General features: G+C 42.3%; 1 pseudogene; it reads left to right on the top strand.

Moving 5' to 3' along the window:
• Positions 1 to 1,604: 1,604 nt before the first annotated feature.
• LOC118370531 (gastrula zinc finger protein XlCGF17.1-like) lies at positions 1,605 to 8,945 on the top strand (annotated as a pseudogene).
• Positions 8,946 to 14,249: the final 5,304 nt, after the last annotated feature.

Below are 14,249 nucleotides of genomic sequence, written 5' to 3'. Positions count from 1 at the left end.
TTCTATAGTCCAACACTCTAACCACTAGGCTACCCTGCTGCCAACCAGAGATTGTTTGAGCTACTACATTCAAAATGTGATAGGAACAACTGTCTGCGACAAATTAGTATTGGTATTATATCTCTAAATCAAACAGGCAAGGTGTGACTGAGTTGTTGTAAAACAGGAAACTTCTCCTTTAACTTAGAACTACCCCTCCCAGATCCGGGAGAATTGTAATCAACTGACACTAATTAGCATAACGCAATGGACAACAAAATATTACTAGAAAATATTCAGAAAATCACAAGTGAAATATATTGAAACACATCTTAGCCTTTTGTTAAATCACCCTGTCATCTCAGGTTTTACAGCCAAAGCTAGACAAGCATTTGTGTAAGTTTATCGATAGCCTAGCATAGCATTATGTCCAGCTAGCAGCAGGTAACTTGGTCACGAAAATCAGAAAAGCAATCAAATAAATCGTTTACCTTTGATGAACTTCGGATGTTTTCACTCACAAGACTCCCAGTTAGACAGCAAATGTTCATTTTGTCCCATAAAGATGATTTTTTATAGCCGAAATACCTCATTTTGTTCTTCACGTTTGGTTGAGAAATCCACCGGAAACTGCGGTCACGGACAAAGCCGAAAAATATTCCAAATTAGATCCATAATCTCGACAGAAACATGGCAAATGTTTTTTATAATCAATCCTCAAGGTGTTTTTCAAATATCTATTCGATAATATATCAACCCGGGCAGTTGGCTTCCCAGTAGGAGCAAGAGGCACAAGGGCCGCCTTTGTCGCTGACGCAATGTTGTCGTTCACGCTCAATTTTCAAAATAAAAAGCCTGAAACTATGTCTTGTGACACTAGACACATTAGGGAAGCCATAGAAAAAGGAATCTGGTTGATATCCCATTCACTGCTCAATAGGGACGCATAGGAACGCAGAAGTTTCTAAATAAGAGTGGCCCAATGGCCCAATTAACACGTTGTCATTTCTACTGCCTCTGAACTGGCGGGCTCACTAAACATAAATACTACATTTGTAAATTATGCCTGAGTGTTGGAAGGTGTCCCTGAAAACCGTAAATAAAAATACATTAAATAAAAATAAAAAATGGAAAATCATGCCGTCTGGTTTGCTTAAAGATGCACTATGGAAACAAATCCTAAATTTCCTGGTTGCAAAATGTTCCGTTTGTGGCAAAACAAGCAATCATTGTGTAGAGAATCATTGTACCATCTAAACCGCTGTGAAATATATTTTCCATAACCAACTGGGGTATCTGGAGTGATCAGAGAGTAGACTAAAGAAGTGAAGTAGACAAATTGCCAGTGAAGAAGTTCTATGAAATGAGTCTGTGTAGTTACTAGGTTTGGGCGTAATTCCGTAGATACCAGAATACTTGGGAAAAAGCCATAGGATGGTTTTTCAATACCGTTGAAACTATTTTCTTCGAAGTCAAATATTTGTAGCTACTTTTTAAGTAAATGCCTGCAGTTAACTTGTGCAATACGTTAGGAGATAAAGAACAGCGTTCTTATTTGCCTCTGTCACATTATTATGTAGTTTACGGTAGTCCCCCAGTCACGTGGTGTTTGATGACAACGAGAAGAGACCTGAGTGTTCCCGCAAAATGGCGGTCAGGTTGCGTAGATACGGTTTTTTTTAAGCTAAAGGAATTATTGGATTTCCTCTCCCAAACCCCGACCAGTCATAAAACAACATTGATTAAAACGTTGTTCGGAACGACACAATGTCATGTGTACAACATCTAAAGACCCGCATCACTATCATGGGAGCTTTGCCGTTTCTAAAAGGACGTATTTCGGGGGTTTTGGAGACTTGTTTTTTTTCCCACGCCCATACTGCTAAACAAGGATGAGGGCACGATTTGCTGGTTGTGGTAAGGTTCTCAAAAGTATGTGAAATCACAAAAATACTGTCTGGACCCTTCTATAAAAAATTGATTTACATAAAAATGAGTGATTTAGTGTAGAGGATATAGGGGATGGTTGCATTTTTAATCTACATCTCAGATCATTTTGAGCTAGTACATTCAAAATGTGAATAGGAACATCTGTCTGTTACAAAGTAGTATTGGTTTTATCTCTCTAAATCAAACAGACAATGTGTGACTGTCTCAAACACAAGGAGTGACATGTTCCAAATTCCCCTACCTCCCGGCTCAGTTGTAACAGGCTTTGGGGTAATATATTCCAAATTCCCCCACCTCCCGGGTCAGTTGTAACAATTCCCCTACCTCCCGGGTCAGTTGTAACAATTCCCCTACCTCCCGGGTCAGTTGTAACAATTCCCATACCTCCCGGGTCAGTTGTAACAATTCCCCTACCTCCCGGGTCAGTTGTAACAATTCCCCTACCTCCCGGGTCAGTTGTAACAATTCCCCTACCTCCCGGGTCAGTTGTAACAATTCCCCTACCTCCCGGGTCAGTTGTAACAATTCCCATACCTCCCGGGTCAGTTGTAACAATACCTCCCGGGTCAGTTGTAACCCCTACCTCCCGGTCAGTTGTAACAATTCCCATACCTCCCGGGTCAGTTGTAACAATTCCCATACCTCCCGGGTCAGTTGTAACAATTCCCATACCTCCCGGGTCAGTTGTAACAATTCCCATACCTCCGGGGTCAGTTGTAACAATTCCCATACCTCCCGGGTCAGTTGTAACAATTCCCCTACCTCCCGGGTCAGTTGTAACAATTCCCCTACCTCCCGGGTCAGTTGTAACAGGCATTGGAGTGACATGTAACAGTTTGACATAATGCTAAAATCATAACATGCAACAAGATATTGAAAGCCTTTATTGGGAACCTGAGAACAACATGTTTAACGTTTTGTGTAGCAGAAATAATAGTCAAAATTCAAATCAGAATGTTTCTTATTTTGACACTATTAACTGGCCCTTCTCAACTAAACAACATCTGACAATTTAACATCTGAATGTGAGTGAATTTGAGAGAGAGGAGGGGTGTGTGTGTGAGTGAATGTTGGACATGTTAACTCAGAGTCACAGTTTCGACAGTGGTATGGTAGTCCCGGGGTATAGGCTTGGTGGGCCCATCAGTTTAGACAGTGGTACGGTAGTCCCGGGGTACAGGCTTGGTGGGCCCATCAGTTTAGACAGTGGTACGGTAGTCCCGGGGTACAGGCTTGGTGGGCCCATCAGTTTAGACAGTGGTACGGTAGTCCCGGGGTACAGGCTTGGTGGGTCCATCAGTTTAGACAGTGGTACGGTAGTCCCGGGGTACAGGCTTGGTGGGCCCATCAGTTTAGACAGTGGTATGTTAGTCCCGGAGTACAGGCTTGGTGGGCCCATCATTTGTATTCCCAGCACTGCACCCAGACCTCATTAGGCTTGTTATAACTAACCCTGATGCTTGCAGCCATTAGTTAGCTCCAACTTTAGCTACATGTTTAAACTTTAGCATTGCTAACTTGCATCAAATCAATATTTATTTATTTTTATTTAACTACGCAAGTCAGTTAAGAACAAATTCTTATTTTCAATGACGTCATAGGAAGAGTGGGTTAACTGCATTGTTCAGGGGCAGAACGAGACTTTTACCTTGTCAGCTCGGGGATTAGATCTTGCAACCTTTTGGTTACTAGTCCAATGCTCTAATCACTAGGCTACTTGCCGCCCCATATCTACACAAACTGGTTATGAACCTGAAATAAGTTTGGTGAATCTAACTACAAAGCAGGTGATGCCGTCACAAAAACACATTTGGCCCCAAATATGTCTTTCTTACTTCAAACTTTCAATAAGGGTCTTGCTTCTTCACATGAGGGTTGAGGACCAAACTGAGCATGTGCACAGTGAATCACATGATTTTAGCTTGTTCCTGCCTGACGATAGTAAGTGTCACAGTTATCCTGTGTTACAACCATCCCGGTCTCCCCTAAAATAGGAAACTTCTCCTTTTAACTAAACTCAGCAAAAAAAAAGAAAGTCCGCTCACTGTCAACTGCGTTTATTTTCAGCAAACTTAACGTGTAAATAATTGTATGAACATAAGATTCAACAGCTGAGACAAGTTCCACAGACGTGACGAACAGAAATGTAATAATGTGCCCCTGAACAAAGGAGGTCAAAATCAAAAGTAACAGTCAGTCTCTGGTGCATTAAGTACTGCAGTGCATATCCTCCTCATGGACTGCACCAGATTTGCCAGTTCTTGCTGTGAGATGTTACCCCACTCTTCCGCCAAGGCACCTGCAAGTTCCCGGACATTTCTGGGGGGAATGGCCCTAGCCTTCACCCTCTGATGAGGGAGGAGGATGTCTTCCCTGTAACGCACAGCGTTGAGATTGGCTGCAAAGACAACGATCTCAGTCCGATGATGCTGTGACACACCGCCCCAGACCATGATGGACCCACCACCTCAAAATCGATCCCGCTCCAGAGTACAGGCCTCGGTGTAACGCTCATTCCTTCGACCATAAACACGAATCCGACCATCACCCCTGGTGAGACAAAACCGCGACTCGTCAGTGAAGAGCACTTTTTGCCGGTCCTGTCTGGTCCAGCGACAGTGGATTTGTGCCCATAGGCAACGTTCTTGCCGATGATGTCTGGTGAGGACCTGCCTTACAACAGGCCTTACAAGCCCTCAGTCCAGCCTCTCTCAGCCTATTGCGGACAGTCTGAGCACTGATGGAGGGATTGTGCGTTCCTGGTGTAACTCGGGCAGTTATTGTTGCCATCCTGTACCTGTCCCGCAGGTGTGATGTTCGGACGTACCGATCCTGTGCAGGTGTTGTTACACGTGGTCTGCCACTGCAAGGACGATCAACTGTCCATCCTGTCTCCCTGTAGAGCCGCCTTAGGCATCTCACAGTACGGACATTGCAATTTATTGCCTTGGCCACATCTGCAGTCCTCATGCCTCCTTGCAGCATGCCTAAGGCACGTTCACACAGATGAGCAGGGACCCTGGGCATCTTTCCTTTGGTGTTTTTCAGTCAGTGGAAAGGCCTCTTTAGTGTCCTAAGTTTTCATAACTGTAACCTTAATTGCCTACCGTCTGTAAGCTGTTAGTGTCTTAATGACTGTTCCACAGGTGCATGTTCATTCATTGTTTATGGTTCATTGAACAAGCATGGGAAACAGTGTTTAAACCCTTTACAATGAAGATCTGTGAAGTTATTTGGATTTTTACGAATGATCTTTGAAAGACAGAGTCCTTTTTTTGTTGTTGCTGAGTTTAGTTTACTATTGATATTTCCTGGCAACTTTTACTCCTCTACATTCCTAAAGAACATATGTACTTTTTACTCCCATACATTTTAACTGACTCCCAAAAGTTCTTGTTACATATCGAATGCTCAGGCAGAGGAGAGCAATATGGTCCAATTCACGCGTTGTCATCCCTGCTGCCTCTGATCTGTCAGACTCACTAAACGCAAATATTGCGTTTGTAAATGATGCCTGAGTGTTGGAGTGTGCCCCTGGCCGTCCATAAATACATCAAAACAGTCTGGTTTGCTTAAAGATGCATTATGCAGAAATCCCTCTTCCAGTTCCTGGTTGCATGAATTTGAATAATACGGATAATTTCAGTTTGTGACAAAAGAATCATTGGAGAATCATTGTACCATCTAAACCGCTGTGAGGACGTTTCTATGACCACATATTGTACAGTGCATTCGGAAAGTGTTCAGACTCCTTTACTTTTTCCACATTTTATTACGTTTCAGCCTTATTTTAAAATGGATTCAATTGTTTTTTCCCCCTCATCAATCTACACACAATATCCCATAATGACAAAGTAAAAACTGAAATACCACATTTACATAAATATTCTGACCCTTTACGCAGTACTTGGTTGAAGCAACTTTGGCAGCGATTACAGCCTTGATTCTTCTTGGGTATGACGCTACAAGCTTGGCACACCTGTATTTGGGGAGTTTCTCCCATCGCCACAGAGGAATTCTGGAGCTCTGTCAGATTGAATACTTATGTAAAATGTTAGTTTGTTTTTAATACATTTGCAAAAATGTCTAAACCTGTTTTTGCTTTTTAATATTGGGTATTGTGTGTAGATTGATGAGGAAAACATTTTTATGTCATCCATTTTAGAATAAGGCTGTAACATAACAATGTGGAAAAAGTCAAGGGGTCTGAATACTTTCCGAGTGCGCTGTAGTTATTTATCCTCTATTCAGGTGTACAAAAGTAAAAGACAACAACTAAACTTAGGAAGGGGAAGCATAGAAATATCACACACAGAACAGATCTACCGCTTCTTAGACTTGCTTTCAATGAGACTGACAGATCGATAACTCACATTTCTATGTGCATTTGGTTGGGTTGCCTAAAAAGTTACATATTGTAGCTTTTAATAAAAGGAATTTGATGTACTTTTACTCAAATATAACAATTTAGTACTTTTTTCCACCACTAACCATTGGTTGTGAGTGAAATAATACAGTGAAGACAAGGTTATTCAGGAAAATAGTACATAGTGCTGCCTAAAACATACTGCAACCTTGTACTAAATGTTTTATTGAGTCATGTATATTAATTTAGGAAATCTACTATAGGTTAAGTGCACTTACGTTGTGTAATTGTGTGTGTCTATTCTGAATTCATGTTTTGTTTTCAATGTTTAGCTACCTGATCTGTTGAAATATGATAATTGAACAAGAAAAATTGAATATATATTTAGAGAATAAAGAAAGCGCCAGAACTGTCAAGAAAATAACTTTTTTGTCCATTTCTCTTTATTACTACAGACTGACTTAGATAAAGTCTGAGGCCGGTAACATCAACAGTGAGGACAAACCCAGCCTGCCTCTCTCCTTCCACACTGAGTAGAAACCTACAGTCACTAGGTCCTGATTGTGACAGTGGAGCCCAGTTTGCTCTGCAGGATCTAGAGATGGCATCAGTGAAGCTAGAAGACTGCAGTCAAACACTGGAGCTGAATGTCAACATTAAAGGTGAAGAAGAGGCGGAGAAGATTGGGACATCTGTTAATCATGGTAACAGCAGGTTCTATCTATAAGTTATCTTCATAAATTAGACCTCCATAAGTTATGATAGGTTGAAGTCTAACTCTGACATCACACATCCCTGAGAAACTCCAGACTGCACAACAAAGCTTGTTATTCATTCCAACTTCTCCACTGTGTATGAAAAGTTACTGTAGAACTGTTTCATGATGAACTGTTTAAATAAGAAAGTAATGTTATTTCATGCCACTGAGTCTTGTATGGTTTGATACCAGGATTGTCAGCATTTAGAAAAAAATGCAATTCCAGTTAATTGAACACTAAAATGACAGTTATAGTCAATACTTTGAAAAGAGAAACATTTCGAATTGGAATTTGGTTTGCTTTCTGAATTAACTCGAATAGAAATGGAATTGACCCCAACCCTGGTGGTTGCTAACTTGTGATAGTGAGTGGAGGATGATATGAAATGAGTCTGTAGTTACTAACCCTTGTGATAGTGAGTGGAGGATGATATGAAACAAGTCTGTAGTTACTAACCCTTGTGATAGTGAGTGGAGGATGATATGAAATATGATGATATGGCTCCTAATTTTCAATTTTCTCCTTTTACCCCTTTTTGCCTTCTCCACTTTTAGAATTTGTTTTATTCCCTTTGTATTGAACAGCCTACTGACATGAAGTCATATGTATAACTCTTCAACTGACTGGTTGTTCTGATGTTGTTCACACAGGAGACCATGTTGAGACATTCTCTACATCCAGAGAGCAACAGCAGGAAGATCACAGAGCTAAGAGGTCTCACCACTGCCCACATTGTGAGGAGATTTTCCCATTTCTATCAAAGCTAGAAATGCACCTAAAAATACACACAGGAGAGAGTCTGTATTCCTGTTCCGACTGTGGAAAAAGCTTCAAAACATCAAGGTCTCTTACAGTTCATCAGAGAACACACACAGGAAAGACACCTTACTCCTGCTCGGAATGTGGAAAAAGTTTCTCTCAACAGAGCAATTTAAAAACACACCAACGTATACATAAAGGAGAGAAGCCTTACTCCTGCTCTGACTGTGGGGTCAGTTTCTCCGGATTGGATACCTTAAAAACACACAAACGTATACATACAGGAGAAAAGCCATATTCCTGCTCTGACTGTGGGAAGACATTTTCTCAACTGGTCCATTTAAATGCACACCGACGTATACACACAGGAGAGAAGCCTTACTTCTGCTCTGACTGTGGAAAGAGTTTCTCTCAACAGAGCAGCTTAAAATCACACCAGCGTACACATACAGGAGAGAAGCCGTACTCCTGCTCTGACTGTGGGAAGTGCTTCACAACATCATCTGCAATAAACGTTCATCAGAGAACACACACAGGAGAGAAGCCTTACTTCTGCTCTGACTGTGGAATGAGTTTTCCCGGTTGAATACCTTAAACTGTCACCAGTTAATACATACAGGACAGAAGCCTTACTTCTGCTCTGACTGTGGGAAGAATTTCTCTCTACAGAGCAGCTTAAAATCACACCAACCTATACACACAGGAGAAAAGCCTTACTCCTGCTCTGACTGTGGAAAGTATTTCTCTCGACAGGGCAGCTTAAAATCACACCAACGGATACACACAATAGAGAAGCCTTTTTCAGAATAAAACTGTACATTTTTGGGTGGATTGACAATGGACCCCTGCTTAAAGTATCCTCCTTTTTAAACGAAGTCTTACAGAGTTGGCTACAATGTCATCCTCCAGACAAGGCAGATCTAATATTACAGCAAATAATATGGCTCAGCTCCAATGTACTGAGAGATAAAACAAGAACTTTTATTGTAAAAAAATGTGTATAATATCTATGAAGGACATACATTTTCAACATTTTACAACATACAACATTTTCAGACAAGATAGAAAGGCCAACGAGGGTGGTGTTGCAATCTACTGCAGAGTTCTGTCCTACTATCCAGGTCTGTTCCCAAACATTTAACATTTACATTTAAGTCATTTAGCAGACGCTCTTATCCAGAGCGACTTACAAATTGGTGCAAACACCTATGACACCCAGTGGAACAGCCACTTGCATCTAAATCTTGTTGGGGGGGATGAGAAGGATTACTTACCCTATCCTAGGTATTCCTTGAAGAGGTGGGGTTTCAGGTGTCTCCGGAAGGTGGTGATTGACTCCGCTGTCCTGGCGTCGTGAGGGAGTTTGTTCCACCATTGGGGGCCAGAGCAGCGAACAGTTTTGACTGGGCTGAGCGGGAACTGTACTTCCTCAGTGGTAGGGAGGCGAGCAGGCCAGAGGTGGATGAACGCAGTGCCCTTGTTTGGGTGTAGGGCCTGATCAGAGCCTGGAGGTACTGAGGTGCCGTTCCCCTCACAGCTCCGTAGGCGAGCACCATGGTCTTGTAGCGGATGCGAGCTTCAACTGGAAGCCAGTGGAGAGAGCGGAGGAGCGGGGTGACGTGAGAGAACTTGGGAAGGTTGAACACCAGACGGGCTGCGGCGTTTATTAACCCTTGGAGGATGGAGGATGATATGAAACTGGATGAGTTGTAGGGGTTTAATGGCACAGGCAGGGAGCCCAGCCAACAGCGAGTTGCAGTAATCAAGACGGGGAGATGACAAGTGCCTGGATTAGGACCTGCGCCGCTTCCTGTGTGAGGCAGGGTCGTACTCTGCGGATGTTGTAGAGCATGAACCTACAGGAACGGGACACCGCCTTGATGTTAGTTGAGAACGTCAGGGTGTTGTCCAGGATCACGCCAAGGTTCTTAGCGCTCTGGGAGGAGGACACAATGGAGTTGTCAACCGTGATGGCGAGATCATGGAACGGGCAGTCCTTCCCGGGAGGAAGAGGAGCTCCGTCTTGCTGAGGTTCAGCTTGAGGTGGTGATCCGTCATCCACACTGATATGTCTGCCAGACATGCAGAGATGCGATTCGCCACCTGGTCATCAGAAGGGGAAAGGGGAAGATTAATTGTGTGTCGTCTGCATAGCAATGATAGGAGAGACCATGTGAGGTTATGACAGAGCCAAGTGACTTGGTGTATAGCGAGAATAAGAGAGGGCCTAGAACAGAGCCCTGGGGACACCAGTGGTGAGAGCGTGTGGTGAGGAGACAGATTCTCGCCACGCCACCTGGTAGGAGCGACCTGTCAGGTAGGACGCAATCAAGCGTGGGCCGCGCCGGAGATGCCCAACTCGGAGAGGGTGGAGAGGAGGATCTGATGGTTCACAGTATCGAAGGCAGCCGATAGGTCTAGAAGGATGAGAGCAGAGGAGAGAGAGTTAGCTTTAGCAGTGCGGAGCGCCTCCGTGATACAGAGAAGAGCAGTCTCAGTTGAATGACTAGTCTTGAAACCTGACTGATTTGGATCAAGAAGGTCATTCTGAGAGAGATAGCGGTAGAGCTGGCCAAGGACGGCAGAAGGGGTGCAACTCTCGCTCTCTTGAAGACGGGAGGGACGTAGCCAGCGGTCAGGGATGAGTTGATGAGCGAGGTGAGGTAAGGGAGAAGGTCTCCGGAAATGGTCTGGAGAAGAGAGGAGGGGATAGGGTCAAGCGGGCAGGTTGTTGGGCGGCCGGCCGTCACAAGACGCGAGATTTCATCTGGAGAGAGAGGGGAGAAAGAGGTCAGAGCATAGGGTAGGGCAGTGTGAGCAGAACCAGCGGTGTCGTTTGACTTAGCAAACGAGGATCGGATGTCATCGACCTTCTTTTCAAAATGGTTGACGAAGTCATCTGCAGAGAGGGAAAAAGCCATTTCTCTAAAAACAAGTCTCGTTGCTGCCTGCTACAGACTTAAAAATCATACAATGTGATTTTCTGGATTTTTGTTTTAGATTCCGTCTCTCACAGTTGAAGTGTACCTATGATAAAAATTACAGACCTCTACATGCTTTGTAAGTAGGAAACACTGCCGATTTTGCAGGATATCAAATACTTGTTCTCCCCACTGTATATCTCTCTGGTCACCCACAAAACCAATTCTTCCTTTGGCCGCCTCTCCTTACAGTTCTCTGCTGCCAATGACTGGAACGAACTACAAAAATCTCTGAAACTGGAAACACTTATCTCCCTCACAAGCTTCTCCCTCACTAGCTTTAAGCACCAGCTGTCAGAGCAGCTCACATATTACTGCACCTGTACATAGCCCATGTATAATTTAGCCCAAACTACCTCTTTCGCTACTGTATTTATTTATTTATTTTGCTCCTTTGCACCCCATTATTTCTCTCTACTTTGCACATTCTTCCACTGCAAATCTACCATTCCAGTGTTTTACTTGCTATATTGTATTTACCTCTCTTATCTCACCTCATTTGCTCACATTGTATATAGTACAATATGTACTTGTTTCTACTCTATTATTGACTGTATGTTTGTTTTACTCCATATGTAACTCTGTATTGTTGTATGTGTCCAACTGCTTTGCTTTATCTTGGCCAGGTCGCAGTTGTAAATGAGAACTTGTTCTCAACTGGCCTACCTGGTTAAATAAAGGTGAAATAAAAAAGACTGCCTGATGCTTTCACATCAGCATGGACCAACAACCCTGTGGAACCTTTACAACATGCATAATCCATGTCCCGAAGAATTCAGGCTGTTCTGCAGGAAAAATAGGTGTAACTAATAAACTGTCCGGTGAGTAAATGAGCATACTGGGATAAAAGTGTTGGTTAACAGCATACATGACTGGTTCCCCAGGCACAAAACCCTCGAACAGGCTCTCAATTTAGCATATTTAACAGGCTGCTGATGGGCCATCAACTGCGTCCTATTGTAACTACACTGGTTGGGTGGGTTAAGCCCACAGAACAATGACACTTGCCCCAATAGCCAATCAGCAAGCAGTTGTCTGGACTTCACAAAGCTGTGGAAATATGTCCAGACAGTCAAAATTGTTATTTATTCAATAAATAGACATCAGTTTGACAAATTACAGTTGAACTCATATTGATTAACTAGATTTTCCATATCAGTGGCCATTACTAAAACAATGTAGTCTGATGGTTGACTGGATGGCACTGCTTCCCTCTGCAGTTTTCTGTGGGAATGAGTTAGTAGAAAACATGTATGGAGATGGTGTGATGATCCGTTTTTAATACTAAACAACTATTTAACGATACACAATCTTAGAAATGACTTCATGTATTTATTAAATTGGTATTTTAGTCATTGATGAGAAAAGTGTTTTGGATTAATGCATTGAACTGAATCGATCTGCCAATAAATAAAGTTTGTACATTTTTGCTGGTCAAACTCATTTTTTTATATAATTACATCGGGCCATGTCTCTCACCTGAAATCTGCTCCTGCATTCATCCCAGTCATCAGCAACAGAGCATTGGGGTAGGTCCATGTCTGACATCAATGTGTGCGCAATTACAATAATAATTTAACATGTTCAATAAATAAAAAAAGAGAGATAACAAACATACTGTTGACACACAGGCTATGGTGTAATGGAATGTTTTGCCATGTGTGGCTGGTTTTGTGGATTTTGACACTTATGTAGATGTCATAACCAGTCATAAAATAATGCAATATGTCTAAACAGGTCATGACAGTGTTATAACACGTTCTATCAGTGTTACATTATGACATGGTTATGACTGTGTCATGTGTTATGACGCTGGGTGTAAAGTAGTGTTCGCGATTATTCTAATTCTATAGTTAAAATATGATAATGACAACAAATTAAAATGCCAGGGAGCAGTTGTTGTGACAGAGTAGGAACCAGTGTTTTCTCTTAGCTACTTCATGTAGCTAACATTCTTGCTTCACATATTCCTCTTTGGGTTTTGAAGATACTGTTGCCCAAACAACATGCTGATTCAGGTCTACAGCATCACTGTTATTATGAGGCTGAATAGCTAATTACGTTTGCTCTGACTCAGTACATTTATTAGATTGCTAGCTAGCGATTAGCATTAGCGGCTAACAATATTTAGGCCCAACTTGCAGTGTAATTTTAGAACGCTAGTGGTTTATATTAAGAAGTAATGAGAAAACAGCATCGGTGTCATCAACATTGCTGCATTGACCCTGCAGACGGAACATAAATGTCTCATGGTCCAGGAACCACAAATGCCTCCTCGAGTGACAGGGGGCGGGGCTAGGTCTGTGTGGAAAGCGGCATGGAGAGAAGCGAAGTAAAATAGAAAAAATGGATGTTACACAGGGCGTATCCCATTTAACAAATCAAACATTAACATACTGTTATAGGAAAAGGAAAAACTCAAACGGGTCCGTGCAACAATACCAGTACGTCTAAAATACGGTATACGGCCCAGCCCTACTTACAAAAATGTATAATCTTTATCCCACTGGAAGGGTGGGTTCAAAGAGGTGAAAGGCACTACAACTACAACTAAGAACTGGGGTGTATTCATTACGCCTCGCAACGGTAACCGTTTACCATTTAAAAAGCAAACAGAGCAAATGGAGCGAAATTGGGAGGGACCTACCTGAATTCGTCCAATAGAAACTCTCCTTGTCATTGCAAAACTTTTTCAATTTGAAGTAAAGGGTCTCTGATGCAAAACGTTTTCCAACAGAATCGGCGTAATGAATCCACCCATTAGGAGGTTGAAGAAAACCCACATATCTGAAAACCTAAGGTTCATCATGTTACATTATAGGTATGTGGTCAGGTGTTACATTGACAATTACAGGCTCTATTATTCACTCATCGGTTTCTCTCAATAGTTACTATTGGGGAATGGAACCTTGTGTTACCTTCCTCACACCACTACAGTATTCATTTCAACAGACCTTTTCCATGGTCCATTGTTACAGCTCAGTAAATGCCCAAGACTATATTGAGGGTCAAACTGTTGAAATGTCCATTATGTAAATAGTCTTGTAGAAGTCTGGTGTGGGGAAAGGGAAATGCATTTATCCAAAATGTGTCTTCCACATTTAACCCAACCCCTCTGAATCAGAGAGGTTTGTGTGTGTGTCTTGTAGCTAAAAAAATATATATTTTTGTTTTGGTTGTATTGATGGAATGTTTGTCCTCAGGGCACCATAGCAACTGAGACCTGAATAAAAAACAAGTAAAAACAGTAAAACTGTAGAGAAACTCTCCCAAACAGACACAGAGTCAGACCAGACTGAGAGGGAAGCAGTAACACCCAGTCAACTGGCAGACTATAGCTGTGTTCGAATACCCATACTAACATACTGTATACTAAATGAGTATATACTACAAACTAGAGTTAATTTTAGTATACTGTAAACGAACGGTATCGTTTCAGTTGAGCGTACTAGAGCT

Source organism: Oncorhynchus keta, unplaced genomic scaffold (assembly GCF_023373465.1).
Source record: "Oncorhynchus keta strain PuntledgeMale-10-30-2019 unplaced genomic scaffold, Oket_V2 Un_contig_229_pilon_pilon, whole genome shotgun sequence".
Taxonomy (NCBI): domain Eukaryota; kingdom Metazoa; phylum Chordata; class Actinopteri; order Salmoniformes; family Salmonidae; genus Oncorhynchus; species Oncorhynchus keta.
This window is presented reverse-complemented; position numbering and strand designations above follow the sequence as displayed.